This window comes from Columba livia, chromosome 2 (assembly GCF_036013475.1).
Source record: "Columba livia isolate bColLiv1 breed racing homer chromosome 2, bColLiv1.pat.W.v2, whole genome shotgun sequence".
In the NCBI taxonomy this organism is placed as follows: domain Eukaryota; kingdom Metazoa; phylum Chordata; class Aves; order Columbiformes; family Columbidae; genus Columba; species Columba livia.
Window position 1 is genome coordinate 158,437,273 of NC_088603.1, and position 15,241 is coordinate 158,452,513.

General features: G+C 45.0%; 1 long non-coding RNA gene across 1 annotated transcript; it reads left to right on the forward strand.

The window, feature by feature from the left end:
* The first annotated feature begins 13,399 nt into the window (after positions 1–13,399).
* LOC135578859 (uncharacterized) lies at positions 13,400–14,830 on the forward strand. The gene is made up of 2 exons (XR_010471004.1): positions 13,400–14,035; positions 14,483–14,830. It is a non-coding gene; the product is annotated as an uncharacterized LOC135578859 (long non-coding RNA).
* Positions 14,831–15,241: the final 411 nt, after the last annotated feature.

Consider the following 15,241-nt stretch of genomic DNA (forward strand, 5'->3'; position numbering starts at 1 on the left):
TCTGTCATTTGTTATTAGACCATCTGTATGATTCCTCGATGCAAACCATTCATGGTAAGCTCTTCAGAGCAAGTATTGAGGTTAGGCTGCATGAATCTAAGCACCAGCACTCATTAACAGCCACAACTATCTGGTAATATCAATGTAATAGGGTTGGTCAACCCTTGGAAACTGTAGTATTAAAATCTTGCAGGGAGCAGGGATTATTGACAAAGAAGCATCGTCTGGTACCACAAAAATGACTGGGCTGTATTGGTTTATTTGGAAACCTGTAGAGAGGAAAAAGTTTTTGGCTTCAGTGTACCATCACTAAAGAGACACAGGAAGGGAAAGTTCTTAGGTTGTTCAACATGTCCATGGCAGAGCCAAGTAATAAGTCCAGTTTCTTGGCCACTGGATTGCACACACTCCATCATAAATAAACCTAAAGTCTCAAAGATTCCCGGAGTCCTTGTCAGAACCCATACATTGTTCTTGGCTGAAAAAAGACAGAATCCTCGTAAATCACCATGTCTATACTTAGAAATGTGTTAAACCTTCTAAGCTCCATTTCAGAACACATAAAATGTTTTTTTTCCTTTTTCCGAGTTGAAAAACCCATCCAAAGGTCAGTCAGAAACAGGAATAAAACTGTCGTCAAAAGCTCAAGCTGCCGTAATAGCATTTTTGGCAGTGAGTGATAAACTTGAACAGTTGAGGTTTATATGGCAGATGAAGTGAACATGTATTTGTCTATACATTAAGTGACCCAGCAGCGGGTCTCTTTTATTTCTTCTCCCAACCTCTCAGACTATTTATAGTTTTCTATGTCAAATGGACCTCCTTGACAGAAGAAGGCAGACCAACTAGTTCTGGAGAAACCATCACAGTGGAGCTGTACCCATAAGTCATAATTACTGGGCAGGAGTCCCATTCTAGTGATAACCTCCCAGGTAGCAGGAATATTAACTCTTCGTGTACCTGGCAGGAATTTTGACAGTCTTTCACAGCTTTTGGAAGGTATGAAAGGTGGTTTGGGGGATCTTATGATCATCAAGGTGTTAAATTGAAAGGGAATTATGGTTTATATACAATCTGCACAAGCAGGTCTTCATCCTTTGGTTACTCTGGTAGGGATGGTTGCACTGTGGTGCTTCCTGGGCTGAACTGCCACTGGTCTCAGCAAGGCTCAGTGCTGAGATGGGTCTGATGAGCAGATTCGATCTGAAAACACAGGTACTTCTTGTCTTGAGCAGGTATCTTCAGGGTCCTGTGATAAAGATTGCCAAAAACACCCTGGATACACTGGGGACTTCAGGCTCCAGTGTAGCTGGTGGAGGAGAGGTTTGGGTTCACAGTTTTAGACATGTGTGCTTGAGGTAGGAGCTAGGGACGCTGAAGGCTCTCAAAACCTCGATGATGATGGAGTCTCACAGGTCCTCTGCTGGGTGGCTGAAAACTGTGGGACATTTTCTTTTTCAAAGGTGATCAGCAGCTCTCTAGGCTGTGCAGGGTGGACGTGGCTGTTCCTTGCCTTTAGGATGTCCTGGTGTGTATTCAGCTGCTCATGGCTCCAAGCGAGATGCTCCTTTTCCCAGCTGGGAACGTCTCCAGCAAGATGTCCTTCTCCCAGGGCTGGGACCCCAGGCAGTGTCAGACTCAAGGCTTCAAGCTTTTGGGAGGTGTTTTTGGGTACTTAGATGATCCAATGCACTGGCTTTCCAAGCCCACGCTGTGTAGAGGAGCACAGAGCAGCTGTGGCAATGGAGATTCTATTTTTGCACATATCTGAGGAGCTTTCTAGGGTGGAAGAAAGTATTGCCTGCCATTCCCAGTGATGGGAATGATGGTGGTTCTTGAAGGCTTCAGAAGCATGGCTCTGTGCTTTCAAGACATGAATAACAGAATCACAGAATGGCTGGGGTTGGAAGGGACCTCTGGAGATCATCCAGTCCAACCCACCTGCTAAAGCAGGTTCACCAGAGCAGATCACACAGGAAGGTGTCCAGGTGGGTTTGAATGTCTGCAGAGAAGGAGACTCCACAACCTCTCTGGACAGCCTGTTCCAGGCTCTGGCACCTCAAAGGAAAGAAGTTCCTCCTCATATTCAGATGGAACCTCTTGTGCTTCAGTCTGTGCCCGTTGTCCCTCATCCTATCATTGGGCACCACTGACCAGAGTCTGGTCCATCCTCTTGACACCCACCCTGGAGATATTTATAAACACTGATGAGATCCTCTCAGCTTCTCTTCTCCAGGCTGAACAGCTCCAGCTCTCTCAGTCTTTCCTCATAAGAAAGATGTTCTAGGCCCCTCATCATCTTTGTAGCCACTGGACTCCCTCCAGTAATTCCTTGTCCTTCTTAAACTGGGGAGCCCAGAACTGGACTCAGAACTCCAGATGTGGCCTCACCAGGGCAGAGCAGAGTGGGAGGAACAACTTCCCTCAACCTGCTGCTCACGCTCCTCCTAATGCACCCCAGGTACTATTGGCCTCTTGGCCACAAGGGCACATTGTTGGCTCATGGTCAACCTGTTGTCCACCACAGCTCCCAGGTCCTTCTCTGCAGAGCTGCTTTCCAGCAGGCCCACCCCAACCTGTACTGGTTCCTGGGGTTATTCCTCCCCAGGTGCAGGACCCTACACTTGCCCTTGTTGAAATTCATCAGGTTCTTTTCATTCAAGGTGTCCTGGGGAGAGAGTGCAAAACGAGATGTCTCCACTCTAACAGCTGCTTCCAAACTACCTCTGCAGCCAGGCAAATTAACATCACTCCAGAAACAGCAGAGGACTCTCCAAAAGTGAACATGCAGAGGTGGAGTCAAACAAGGGTTCAGCACTTCATGCTGCCAAAAAAAATCCCTCTTGTCCAACACAGGACGACACACCACTCTCATACTTCTTGTGAACATGGTGGGAGCTCTGCTACAGTACCATTTGCAAAAGACGTCTCTTCTCAAGGCACAAAAGCATCTCTTTCCCAGGGAAGATTCAGACTGGATATTAGGAAAAATTTCTTCACAGAAGGTTATATCAGGCATTGGAACAGGCTGCTTAATGGTGTTTAAAAGATGTATAGATGAGATTTTTAGGGACATTGTTTAGTGCTAGAGTTAAGTTTTGCTTTGGCTTGATGATCTTAACGATGTCTTCCAACCAACATGATTCTATGATTCTCTTCCATGTCTCCAAGGCCTGTGAGAAGCACAGGTTTTACTAAAGCATCTCAGACATCACTAGACATCTGATCCTGACATAGCACAAACATCTGGATTCAGTCTGATATGAAGACTCCTAAATATTGGTGTTTCTTTGTCCTTTACGTGTCCAGATTCCTGCTTCAGTCACTTGGACATCTAATCAATACAGCTGGGTAGTCTAGACAGAGGCTCAATCACAAGCCAGGTCTGTTGCCCACATGCAGATGTAATTTTAGAAGTGCTAGCCTGGCCTTTGCTTGCTATTCTTTAATTGCATGAGCAATTGCGTAGCTGCGTGGCCATGGACAACTCCAACAGCTCAAGGTGCCACCAAGTGCACAACCAAATTGAGCCCCAACACCCTCTCACAAGTCAGATGGCCAGCAGCCTTCTCAGCTGGCTAACTGACCAATGGAAGGATGAAACAGGTCAGATTTCAGCCTTTTTCACCTTCATACAAGCTCTATTTGTGTGACCAGTGGTGTGTGTGATGGTGGTAGGAGGAAGGCAAAAGAAACTGCTCTAGTTCCTTTAGCTGCAGCTTTGCCCCAAACATCAACCCCGTAGAGAAAACTTCACAGCAAGGTTCACAGACACAAGGGACTGAAGCAGACGTCAAGCAGATTTGTCCATGAAGACATTTCAACACTGTCCATGCAGCTGTCCAGGGTAAATAACAGCTGGACTCCCGCAACGCAGGGTCTCACTTCTGTGTTTTCAAATGTGTTTTTTCCTCTTGCCTTGCAAAAGCACCTTTTTTTTTTCTTTTTTTTCCCCTTTTTTATTTTGTGAATCAGAGCTGGTCCATCAAGAGAACAATGGAAACAACGGCTCATAAAGACATTATAGCTCATTTGGGGTCCTGCCAGGGGTTATTATTTCTCCCCATGCACATTCGCCTGAGCTGAAGGTTGCATCCAGAAGCCACATTTTCCTTGTTTTGCTGCTCACAGAGCTCTGTGAACGGAGCTTCAGGGTGAGGATGGCGGGAACTTGGGCTGAGCTTTTCCTTTCCCTTCTTTCCCATTTTTCAGAAATTTAGGAAGGAAACACAAAACCATACCCAAGGCGTTTATTTACAAAATCAATGTGTGGCAGCAGCTACCTGGATTTTTTTTCCCCTTTATTCAGTGGCCAAGTGAAGAAGCAAATTACAACTGATCTGCATCTTTACCCTCTCCTCAAAGCAGTAAGCCTGTGAGCTGAGCAATGTGTATCTACAGAAGCATTTTGATATATGAACATACAGGAACGAAATGTCACTATGTAAACAGCATATATGGTGGAGCAGCCTTGTCTCATGTGATATCTGGCTGTGTAATGGCACGTCTTCTGCTTTCTGTTGTGTAGGAATACATATTCCCTCCCTTTTAGGCTTGCCATAGTAAACAGAACCCTGAGAAACCACCCTTCTAACACCAATAAAATCTGTTACTTTAAATTTTTTAAAGGAGTTTGTTTTGGAGCTATTTCTTGGAGCTCTGTCCTGTGTAAAATTCCATGCCCATTTAAAATACTCTTACTACATTTCTTCCATCATCTTGGTCTTCCATTCTGGCTAAAATTAAGATGAAAAATAAAAATAAAAACCCAATGGCAGTGTCCTGTACTGCTCAAAGTGTCTCAGACAAACTGGCAAAGCACATCAGTTTTAAGGCTCAGTGGCCCAATCTTCCAACCTTAAGGTTCAACTTTCCATTAGTCAACAGGACAACTCATATATGTCCTAGTTCAGTTGGTCAGAGAAGCACACAGAACTAACTGCCTGATTTGCAAGTGACAGGTCATCTGGTACTTGGGAATTTTCCATGGTTTAACCTTTGATGGAGGAGGTTGTGTTCTTGACGGAACCACCTTCTCCCATCCTTACAGTACAACAGGATGGGTGCCCTGAAACACAGCAGTGATGCCAACACCAGCTGTGCTGGTGTGCAGAGCTATTCCTGACCTTGACAAGAGTTGACATAAGCTGTGGACCATGGGAACACCAATGTGAAATTTGAGAATAAACTTCTTCTCAGTAAGGGTAACAAAACACTGGAATAGGCTGCCCAGGGGGGTTGTGGAGTCTCCTACTCTGAAGACATTGAAAACCCACCTGAACACCTTCCTGTGTAACCTCATCTGGGTGTTCCTGCTCTGGTGGGGGGATTGGACTGGATGAGCTTTCGAGGTCCCTTCCAATCCCTGACATTCTGTGATTCTGTGTGACACAAAGGTGGCCATTTGTGCACTTGCACCTTGGCTACTTAAAGTGAGTTTGACAGATAAAATGCATTTATATGGGTATGTAATTGACGATGACCATCTCTGGTAATATACAAACTTTGACATTAGACATTTATCTATCCCAGAGCAGAAAAAAAGGAGACCAAAATAGCCATTCCCTTTAATTTCCAGCTTCACTGACTCAAGCGCTGCCTGCTCTGCTCTCATTTAGTGTGTCCTCACTGTGTCTTGGCCAGTTTGCTCCCAGGGTGTAGTGAACTCAAAGATTTGTGCCTGGAATGAGCTGAGATGTTTGGAAAGAAAATAACATGCTTGTTTTATGTAAAGTAGTACAGCCAATAGAAGAATAGCCAGGGCTTTATTGGGCCAAAGTCAGCCTGCTGGTGTTAGCTAGGCTTCCACGCAATCTCACCATGTTGATGAGGAGCAATGTAAGCAATTTGAACATTAATGATGCAATCAAAGGAAAGAATATTTTGTAGGTAATTCTATTCATGTTGAAATTGTTGAGACTTTGGCATTTAGGTCCTTTGGCTTCTGGGCAGGACCTTCAACATGAGTTATAGTAGGCAATGTGTCATTCACTATGACATGAAAACAGGAGCTGACACAAGACTTTTGTGTCTTTTCATGAGATGTAGTCTTCTCCAGAATAGTCATTCTGGGTAACAGCACTCCCCAAAACAATTTGTGAAAAAACAACCAACCAAAACCTGAGCTGGAGCTCAAATAATTTTGATTCATATTCTGCATAATCATTAGGTCGCTCATGGCTGAGTGTTCCTCCTCCCATGAGTAGGGATATGTGTATCTACTGAATAGCCTTGTCTACACCCAAATCAAGGGGTGCCAGCAACCTGACTTGGAAAAGAAGCTTTCTGGGCTGTCCCTTAACTAAAATTTAAAATGATCTGTTAAGCTTTTGTATGGGTATGCCAAACCATTAACATACTATGTGATATGTGCAAGTGGGATGCTCCTAGACACAAAGTAATTTTTGATCCTGATCCTGAATCATGCAGAGTTTCCTCTGATGATGCAGAGGACCCTAAAAGAGGATGCAAATGTATTTCTTTTTCGTGTCTGGTCTGGCATGGAGCTAATAAATACATGAACAGAGAAAGGATCTTATAGTGATGCCAAGGTTGCCACTCTCAGGAGGTTGTTCTCCAAGCTGGAGGCCACATCCTCCAGAGGAAACCTGGCAGAACCCACTTTTGCTGGGTTTTGAGCTGAGGTGCAGGATCTTGCACTGAAATGGATGGGGCAGGATGCCACAAGAAGCTGCTGTGTGGGAGCACCTTGCAGAGGGTGGTGACAAACACCCATCCTCTCTGACATTGCCTCTTCTGTCTGTTGGTGAGCAGGAGTCATGCTTGAGGATGAGACGCTGTTGGTTTCCTCTGCCTTGGTCAGAGCTCTGCAGTTATAGCACCTTCCCCTCCAACCGTGCAAATGCTGGAGTCGCTTCCTGGGAACTGACTCAGAAAAGTGATGTGAAAGGGTCTTGGAAAAATGAAACATTGCTTAATCCCATGCTGGACCAGTTCCCCGACCAGTCTTGCTGCACAAAAGGAGCGTCGGAGCTCATGTGTGCTAGGAAGGTCACGGTGGGTGAAGCAGGACTGGTCCTTGCTGCAGCAGCATGGACTTAGCATTGGTTGGAGATGACCGCAATGCTACACTCAGTCAGTTGTTGACAAGGACACAGTCTCATGAGTCATTACCCTTTCTGGGCTCAGAAAATGCTACTTTTCTGGTGTGTGCTTGGCCTCTAACATCACCATCTGTGCCATTGCACCAGCCTGTTGGAGGGGCTGTGTTATATTAATATAAGCTTGGCTGACGTGCACTAAAGAGAAAGTGCCAAGCTCCCTCCATCTACTTACAACACTGATGGTGCCCATCAAACTGCCTTCAGCCTCAAGCCCACCAAGAAGATTTATTAACACAAAAAAAGCAGTAAAATATTTAAGGAATAACTAGTTCATTTGTGTGTTTGAACTTGTTGATTTGCACCCTAAGAAGCCTTTATGTGTGCTTGAACAATGAGGCCAAGGTCTTTTCTTTAGGACCTTACTAGAAACAGGCACACATTTCATTCCTGGAAGTGATTATAGGCCTGTTATTGATTTGTTCTTATTGATGGCTTTGGGTGTTTTTGGCAAAGGACAGTGGATGTAAAAACAGGGGAAAGAAGTGGATCTCAGCAACGTCATGTTTTGCTTCCATGCACCAATGGCTGTGTGGGCCACAGATTAATGGGAAAGTGATGTTGTTAATTATCTTTGGCTGCCAGAACAGCTCTAAGGCAAAACCACATCAAACGTTGATGAACAAGTGCGGGTTGTGCGGCTGCTCTGTGCTGTTATCGGAAATGACCTCTGATTCTGAGGTTTTCCAAGGTTACTTCTGACCACTTTGGGTGGGACACAATGACATAAGCATGCCCTCCCATTTAGATTATGTTTGCTATGACCTGCTTTCTATGTCTCCTCTGATCTAATTAGGACTATTTTCATTGCTTCAAAGAGTCTGCATTTGGAAGTGGTGTTATCTGCTTTGTTCTTAGTTTCAGTCCATTACCCAGTCAAAAGGACTCCTAAATCTTCTTCTGAGATATTCTTGGTCTTAAGTGCTATAACTACATGTGTAATCCCTACTTATGACAGTTTAGTAAACACATCTGGCAAGTGAACCAGAAGGTCCCCCTCCAAGCAGCTGCCTCCTTGGCAGCTCATGGAAACACGGCCACCTGAAGAGATGCATCTTCCATCCAAGAGGTGTGCATGTGTGGAGCGATGTGGATGGACAGGCATGTAGTAGGTTGCTTGGTGGAACTGTATCCATGTAGGCCCTATCTAAACTCACCTTCCATCCTGGAGAGCAGAGACCACAGGCAATTTCTTTTTGTTGTGCAGTTTTTGTTGTTCTTCTGAAGAGTTGGCCAGCCTGCAGTGGATAGGATACGTGGGAATTATGAGGCATCTTCTGCCAGCCCTGGACAGGAGGGTGGGTGCATAGCAGGACAAGGTAGAAGCTTTTCAGAGAAATGAAAATCTCTGGAGACCTTCACCTGAAACAAGGCTGGAAAGACCAAGTGCTAGATGCACAGAATCTTGAGCAGGCACTGGATCACCTTTTGAAAAAGGACAAAAGACAGTAGGGTTTGAGGTACAATCTTCCTCAGGGTGTCTGCAAGGGTGGATGTGGGCTCAGTTGAAGAGGAAACAGACCAGAGACATAACCAGGTATGGAGTTTGTGGTGGTGGGTCTGTTTGCTACAGAACCAGCTCACCCTAGACCTTCCAGCTACTGTTGCTCTTTCGCTCTTCCTCCTCCATGGTCCCTATAATTATTTACCTGTGCTGACATTTGCAGAAGACACACTGGCATGGCTGCATGGCTGGTGAGGGACATCCTACCCATCTAAGAGTGTGCAAATGAAGAGCTTGATTGCTCCAAGGAAGGATGGAAAGAAGCAGCAGGTCTACCTGTGGCTTGATGCTTACTGTGTCTTCTCCTGGCTTTGGTGGTTCGGCAAAGATGAGGTGTTCTTACCCAGATTTCTCCAAAGCCTAGAAAAAATATGATCTTGGGGATGACTGTGGAAAGGAGGGTGTGACGTCCCCAGCTCTAAGTTGTGCTTGCACTGAACATGCTGTTTCTTTGACTGGGTTTTGTGGTCCAGCCAATGCATTTGCTGTAGAGTGCTGCTGCAAGTGCAGCATACCAAGTGCTTGACTCATCACTTGCTTTGCTTTTCGTAAGGTCCCCATCCAGTAGATTGGGGATCCATGGATAGCCCAAGGCCACCTCCTGGGGCAGTCAGATAGTGTAAAGAAGTTCAAAACCTCTTATTTCACATGTGAAAATTGTATTTCTGTGGAGAGAAAGCCAGAACAAAGTCACATGTATCTATCTGCCTTCCACGAATAAAGTTCCCCTCTCTGAAGAAGGCTGAGTGCAGTGTGTGTTGCCTTCTCCCCCCACATCCATCAATCCTGCTCTGACATGAAACAAGAAGACTGATAACCATTTCCAAAGGACTAAAGGGAACAATCTGAATGACTTGAGGATGAGTCAGGTTTGGATGGCTTCCCCATGGGCAGGCTTGGCAGTTGGCCTGGCACCCTTGCGAAAGGATTAACCAGCTCCATCTGATCACAGATAGTGGGGGAAGAGCTCTTCTCAGAACGGTTCGTGTTTTCATACTGGAGCCAACCATATTTTGCCCAGCTAAAGGTATTTGGGGGAGTTCCATCAAGTGCCAAGCACAATGTCACTGGCATTTTCACTCGTGGATGGTGGTCCATGTGCTTAAGGAGAGGGCTGAGGTGAAGGGGGCCATGACAGTGGCTTAGGGTAGCTTTGGGCAAGCTATTTTCTGTGATTTCCCTCCTTATCACTTGTCCATGCATTTTCCACCACTGAGGGCTGTGACTTCTGGCCCCTTCTCTGAGGTCAGTAAGAATTTTGCTATGGACACCAAGGGAAAGAAGACCTGACCATTTCTGGACTCTGGAGAAGCAGGTGTCGCAAGCTGAACCTGCAAATCAGATGGAGCTGCTGAGTTTGGGTGTATGAGATGATGGTCATGCATGTCAAGGCTCCAGTTGCCTAAAGACAGGCATTTAGTGGTATTTGAGATGCCCTTGGGAATATTGCCTGAATGATTGGTTCAGAAGGTCACAGACCTCCTGTAGTTCCTGGGGAGTCAAATCTTCCTTCCCCAGATGAACCTCTTAGACACTTTGGCATGAGACAGTCTTGGAGCTTGGGACTTGCAATAGGCTGTGGGGTGGAAGGCAGTGGCACAGGTAGATGGAGACAGTGGTTTTGAGATGGAAAGTAGCTTTTGGCCCACTTTGCGAAGGCTGAACTAATGCACAGACTTATCCTGAGAGACTGGGTGTTCTGATGTCTCAGCATGTCCCTCCTGGTCACTCCCTGTAGCTCTGCTAGGGAATGTGAGGAAGAGCACTCTAATTTTCTGTGGGTAGGGGATATATTTGGGGAATGCCAGATGCATCTTTTCCTTATGTAATGTCCTCCAACTTAACACCCCCCCTGACTGGAAGGCAAGTACTAGATGCTCACATCATGAGTCAATACTTGCTCCTTCGATTCCTCTCTTCTCACTTAAGGTCTTTGACCTTCAAAAGGACTGAACCTTCGGGCTTAAAGATGAACTTCCAGAAGCTGTGTCAAGTAGGACCTGCAGCAAACCCAAGCTACAAAACCTGCTCTTCCTCACTCAACCCTTGCTTTATGATTTCCATGGTCCCCATGCCCATGAAACCCTTTGGTTGTGTGGGTAGGAATTCATCTCAACATCTCCAGGATGGGATTCAGCTTTGGATGAAGATCCAGACATGTAGGAATCTCTGTGTCCGTGTGTACTAAATGTCTGAGCTCCCATTATTTTGTGAGCTGCTCTCCAGCATCTGAGGGCATGGGTTTTACAAAGCCCTGCCACATGTTGTCCTAAACTTGCCACCTCTCTTAAATATTCCTATCCCCAAAAAGCAGGAAAAAAGACCAAAACAAACCATGCCTTTCCAACTTTCCTCCAGCTCTGAGAAGCAAAGGGACAGCACAGGCTGATCCACTTGTCCCCTCCTTTCCCCAGTTCTTCCAAGGGAACATTGTGGCCCGTCATTCTGTGGTACTTTGTGACTCCGGTTTCTCTGAAGGCTGCACAACCGCAGGGCAGAGGCGAGGCACATTCCTGATAGGACCAAGATAGCTTTTTCCCATAGCTCCCAGGCAGTGGGAATGGGGCACTTTTTCAAAGGATTGCTGTGCCTAAAGTTAAAATAACAGGAGGAACGGAGCGGGCGATCCAAGCTGGATTATAGTACTTGGGGCTTGATGCTTTCATATTAAAAGAGAAAAGAGAAGATGACAAAAGGATGCACTTGGCGAGCTTCCAAAATACTTCTGTGACCCCTTTGATATCTCTTTGGTCTCACAGGGAATAAATTCGCCTGATTCCAGCTTGTACATACAAGCTGCAGCTTTGTTTTTATTAAGAGGGATTACCCAGGCCTGTGGTTTTGTTGTTGTTTCCAAAAGATTTCTCCTGCTGTTGGGGTAGCTGGGTCCCTTTTCCTAACCCCCTCCCCCCCAGTGGAAGAACAATATTGATATAAGGTCTAAAGCACTTAAAATCAGATGGGCTGAGTGTTGTTTTTCAGCTTCGAAGTCCAAAGTTGTCTTTGTCCCTCTGATTTTTCCACAAGTTTACAAGCTATGGAAAATCTTGTCTGTTTTCAACTTATAAATCTCCATCGGCCACAGAATTGCCTCTCATGAGAAAAAAAATATGTGTGTGTTCTGGGGTCACTATGCTGTTATAGGTGACAATCTTTGAAACTTTTACAATGCTGCCTGTAAGAGTGGCGAAAGGGAAATATTTCTCCTCATTATTTTAAAGCTGTATCTTGAAAACCAGGAACTTGTGCCAGGACAGTTTATTTTGGTTAAAGCCCAGTTGTGCTGCAATTCCCCAGAGGCAAAGCTGAACTTGAGGTCACTGAGCAGGAGAGTGACACACTTGGGGGGAGACTGAGCATGATCAACAATGATCGGGAGCATCAGCAACAGGGTTGGATCAGGTGGCAAATGCTGTGTTCTCCCTGCATGTCCAGACAGCTGTAGGCAATGAGGAACACCAAGGACTTAAGTCATAGTTGAACTCACCTTTTCCAGCACCCCCTTGTCACTGAAGCTCGGCCTTGGAGCTGTTTTGGCCTCACCTGTTCCACCATGGCTGCAGGTGTGGGGATGCACAGGCTACATCCGCACCAGTAAATTATATAGGAGCATCCCAGGGACCTGAATATGATACAGGGTATGGTGGTGGTTTGTCACAGCAAAATGCTGTGCTACATTTCTGTGGGTTTAACCTTGCAGGGCTGGACCCATCTACTCTCAAGGAAACAGTGGAAGAGTCCAACCATGGCTGTAGATAAACACAAGGTCATAGGGTGATGGGATAATTAAAGTTTGAATGGACCTCTTCCGTATTCAGTCCATTCTCTCGGCTCAAAGCAGCGCCAAGGACATCCAGGGATGCTGAGTATTTGTTTGGAGAAACACCAAAAAGGCACCTTATTTAGGTTATGGTTGGATTTGATGATCTTAAAGGTCTCTTCCAACCAAAATGATTCTATGATTCTATGATGACATTCACAGCTTGGGGAATTTAACCTGTGGCAAAGCAAGGATGTTAATTACATCCTGGGACATACACTGTCACCTCTGGTCAAACTGCTGCTTCCTGACAGCATCCCCAGGGAAATGGTGATGCTGGTGGATGTGGATTTTCCCTTCACTCATCCTGTCGTTACTGGAGAAGGGCCTGTCTGAACTGGGAATCGACAGAAGGAATGACCTGTCCCTGACCAGTGATGTAGTCTTTGTGTTCATCTCATTAGAACCACAGGAGCAGGGGCATTTTCTACCCAGCTCAGGGTGGCTGGATGTCTCCTCTGTTCTTACAGGGGAATTGAAGCTTTACGGTATGTATGTACATACACTGTACAAGAACAGAATAAACACATATTCATTTTTCCTCCAAGTACTCTCCCTGCCTCCAATACCTGTGCATTAAAGGTCTGCTGAGTTGCATTTGGGATTTACGTATTTAGCAGTCCTCAGCTATCTTTCCTCATGACCTGCTGTCCTGTTGGGCCATTTTTAGCACCTGCAAAATACTGTGGCAAGGATTTCCACAATTTGATCACAGGTTATGTGAAGAACCGCTTTGCATTTGTTTTGAAACTTTCTTGTGTTTGTTTGATTAAAGGTCTAGATTTTGTGTTAAAAGAGAAGATGAAAAATAATTCTCTGTACCCTTTCTGTATTTTTCATGGTTTTGTAAATCTCTGCTATCCCTTCTATTGCTCTTCTCTTTTCTTTTTTTCCAGCCTGAAAAATCCTGGCGAGCATTTCATTCCTAACTTTCAGCTTGCTGAAACCTGAGATGAGGTTTTCATGCTGCTTCCAAACCAAGACCTTGTTCCAGCCCATCATTCTAATCTGCATTTTGAAGCCCCACTTAAACCGTTTCCGATCCTTCCCATATGGAACAAGCAGCACAGCTCGATACTTAGAGCAGCTGAATTTTCCATACAGAGAGATGTGATCATTTTGTGAAGAAAGGAAGTCATCTGAAATAAATGTCAATGGGAGCACGTTGCTGCTAAATGTGAGCAGCAAAAGCCATAATCACCCAAGCCCCATGAGAGTACGTGTCATCTCTTCCTTGTTCACCTGCCAGGGACATGGAAAACGAGCAGCAATGCAGGGAGGCAGCACGGACTGTCGGATTTGAAATCACAGCCGGGGCTTTGAGAGCCAAATCTCTGAAACTGCAAACTCCAGCTGTGCATGTGAAATCTGCAAACAGGAATCACCCTGGCTAAACCCCCCTGTTCCTTCCAGGAACACGACTGTGCAATCAGAGCCCTGGGGACTTCTGCAGTATCTTCCATCCCTTTGCAGTCTCCTGGACATTTGGACAAGCTGGCTTTGCACAGAGAAGGAGAAAGGCTTATCCTACTGAAAACCAGCTGGGATAAACACAGCTCAAAACTACCATGAGATGCAGCAGTGGAAAAGGTTGGAGGTGGCAGAATAGAAAGAAATGAAAAAGAAATTCTAAAGAACCTTAGCTCATTTTACCCTTTGGATCAGGAAATGTCGGGGTGCATTTTTATCTCTTGTTCATGCTGCTCTTTCTCTTTGCAATGTTTGCAATGGTCCCCTGACCTGGAGGGGCTGTGACTGTGGGTGTTGTGAGGGAAGGGATGGGGAAAAAACTGTTCAACAGCTGCCTGTCCTGCTGGACTTGTGTGCCCACTTCCTGGGTGCTCTTCTCCTGTCCAATCTGTTTGGAAAAGACTGTTCTTGTTTTTCACCTTCCAGAATTTCTGACCAACTCATTCCTACCCCACACTTGTTTGTCCCTTCATGTTCCCTTGTTTCATTTTTATATTCAGGAGAATAATCTGTTTGGAGATAGCTGGTGTGCCTGAAGCTCTGAATCATCTCTTCTCTCCTCCACAGGCTTTTCTGTCCCAGAAGAGTTTTCCTTTCCATCCTCTTCTCACCAGCCAGAAGATTTTTTCTGGGAATTACCTTCCTGATACTGCCATTCCCCTTTTGCCACACTGAAAGAGGTATTTCCCCACAACACACACCTGCTGTTTTGCAGTTTCTCTGGCTGCAAAAGGAGCATTTTCAAGCTGTCTACCACAGTCAGGACTGACATACTCTTGTCTGGAAATTGCTGGACCAGAAATTGGAAAAGGAGCAGCAATGCTGATGAGAAAGCAGATTGTCATTATGGATCAAAATCTTCTCATCAAGGACATAAGCAATAAAATGCACATGGTTTAATGGCTCTGAGATTTAGCTACTGCACTCCTTTCTGTGGTTTTGTTCTATCTTAATTTATTATCTTATTTTATTTTATTTTATTTTATTTTATTTTATTTTATTTTATTTATTTTATTTTATGATTTTAATTTACTTTAATTTAATTTAATTTAATTTAATTTAATTTAATTTAATTTAATTTATATTATTACATTTTTGCTCCCAAAATAAATCCTCAGCCTTTATTTTTTTAATAGAGCCTGCCACCTTCCAAAATAAAACCAAATCCACACCTTCTAACTTGAAGTAAAAATTTCTAATTTTACTGCAACTAGACTGTAATGAGCATCTTAATCAGGACTAAACAGCTACAGGGGTTGGCTGGTCCGTAGGGGCAGAATTGGAGAAAGGAAGGAAAATGGGGAAAAGCAAACTTTCTGACTCCAA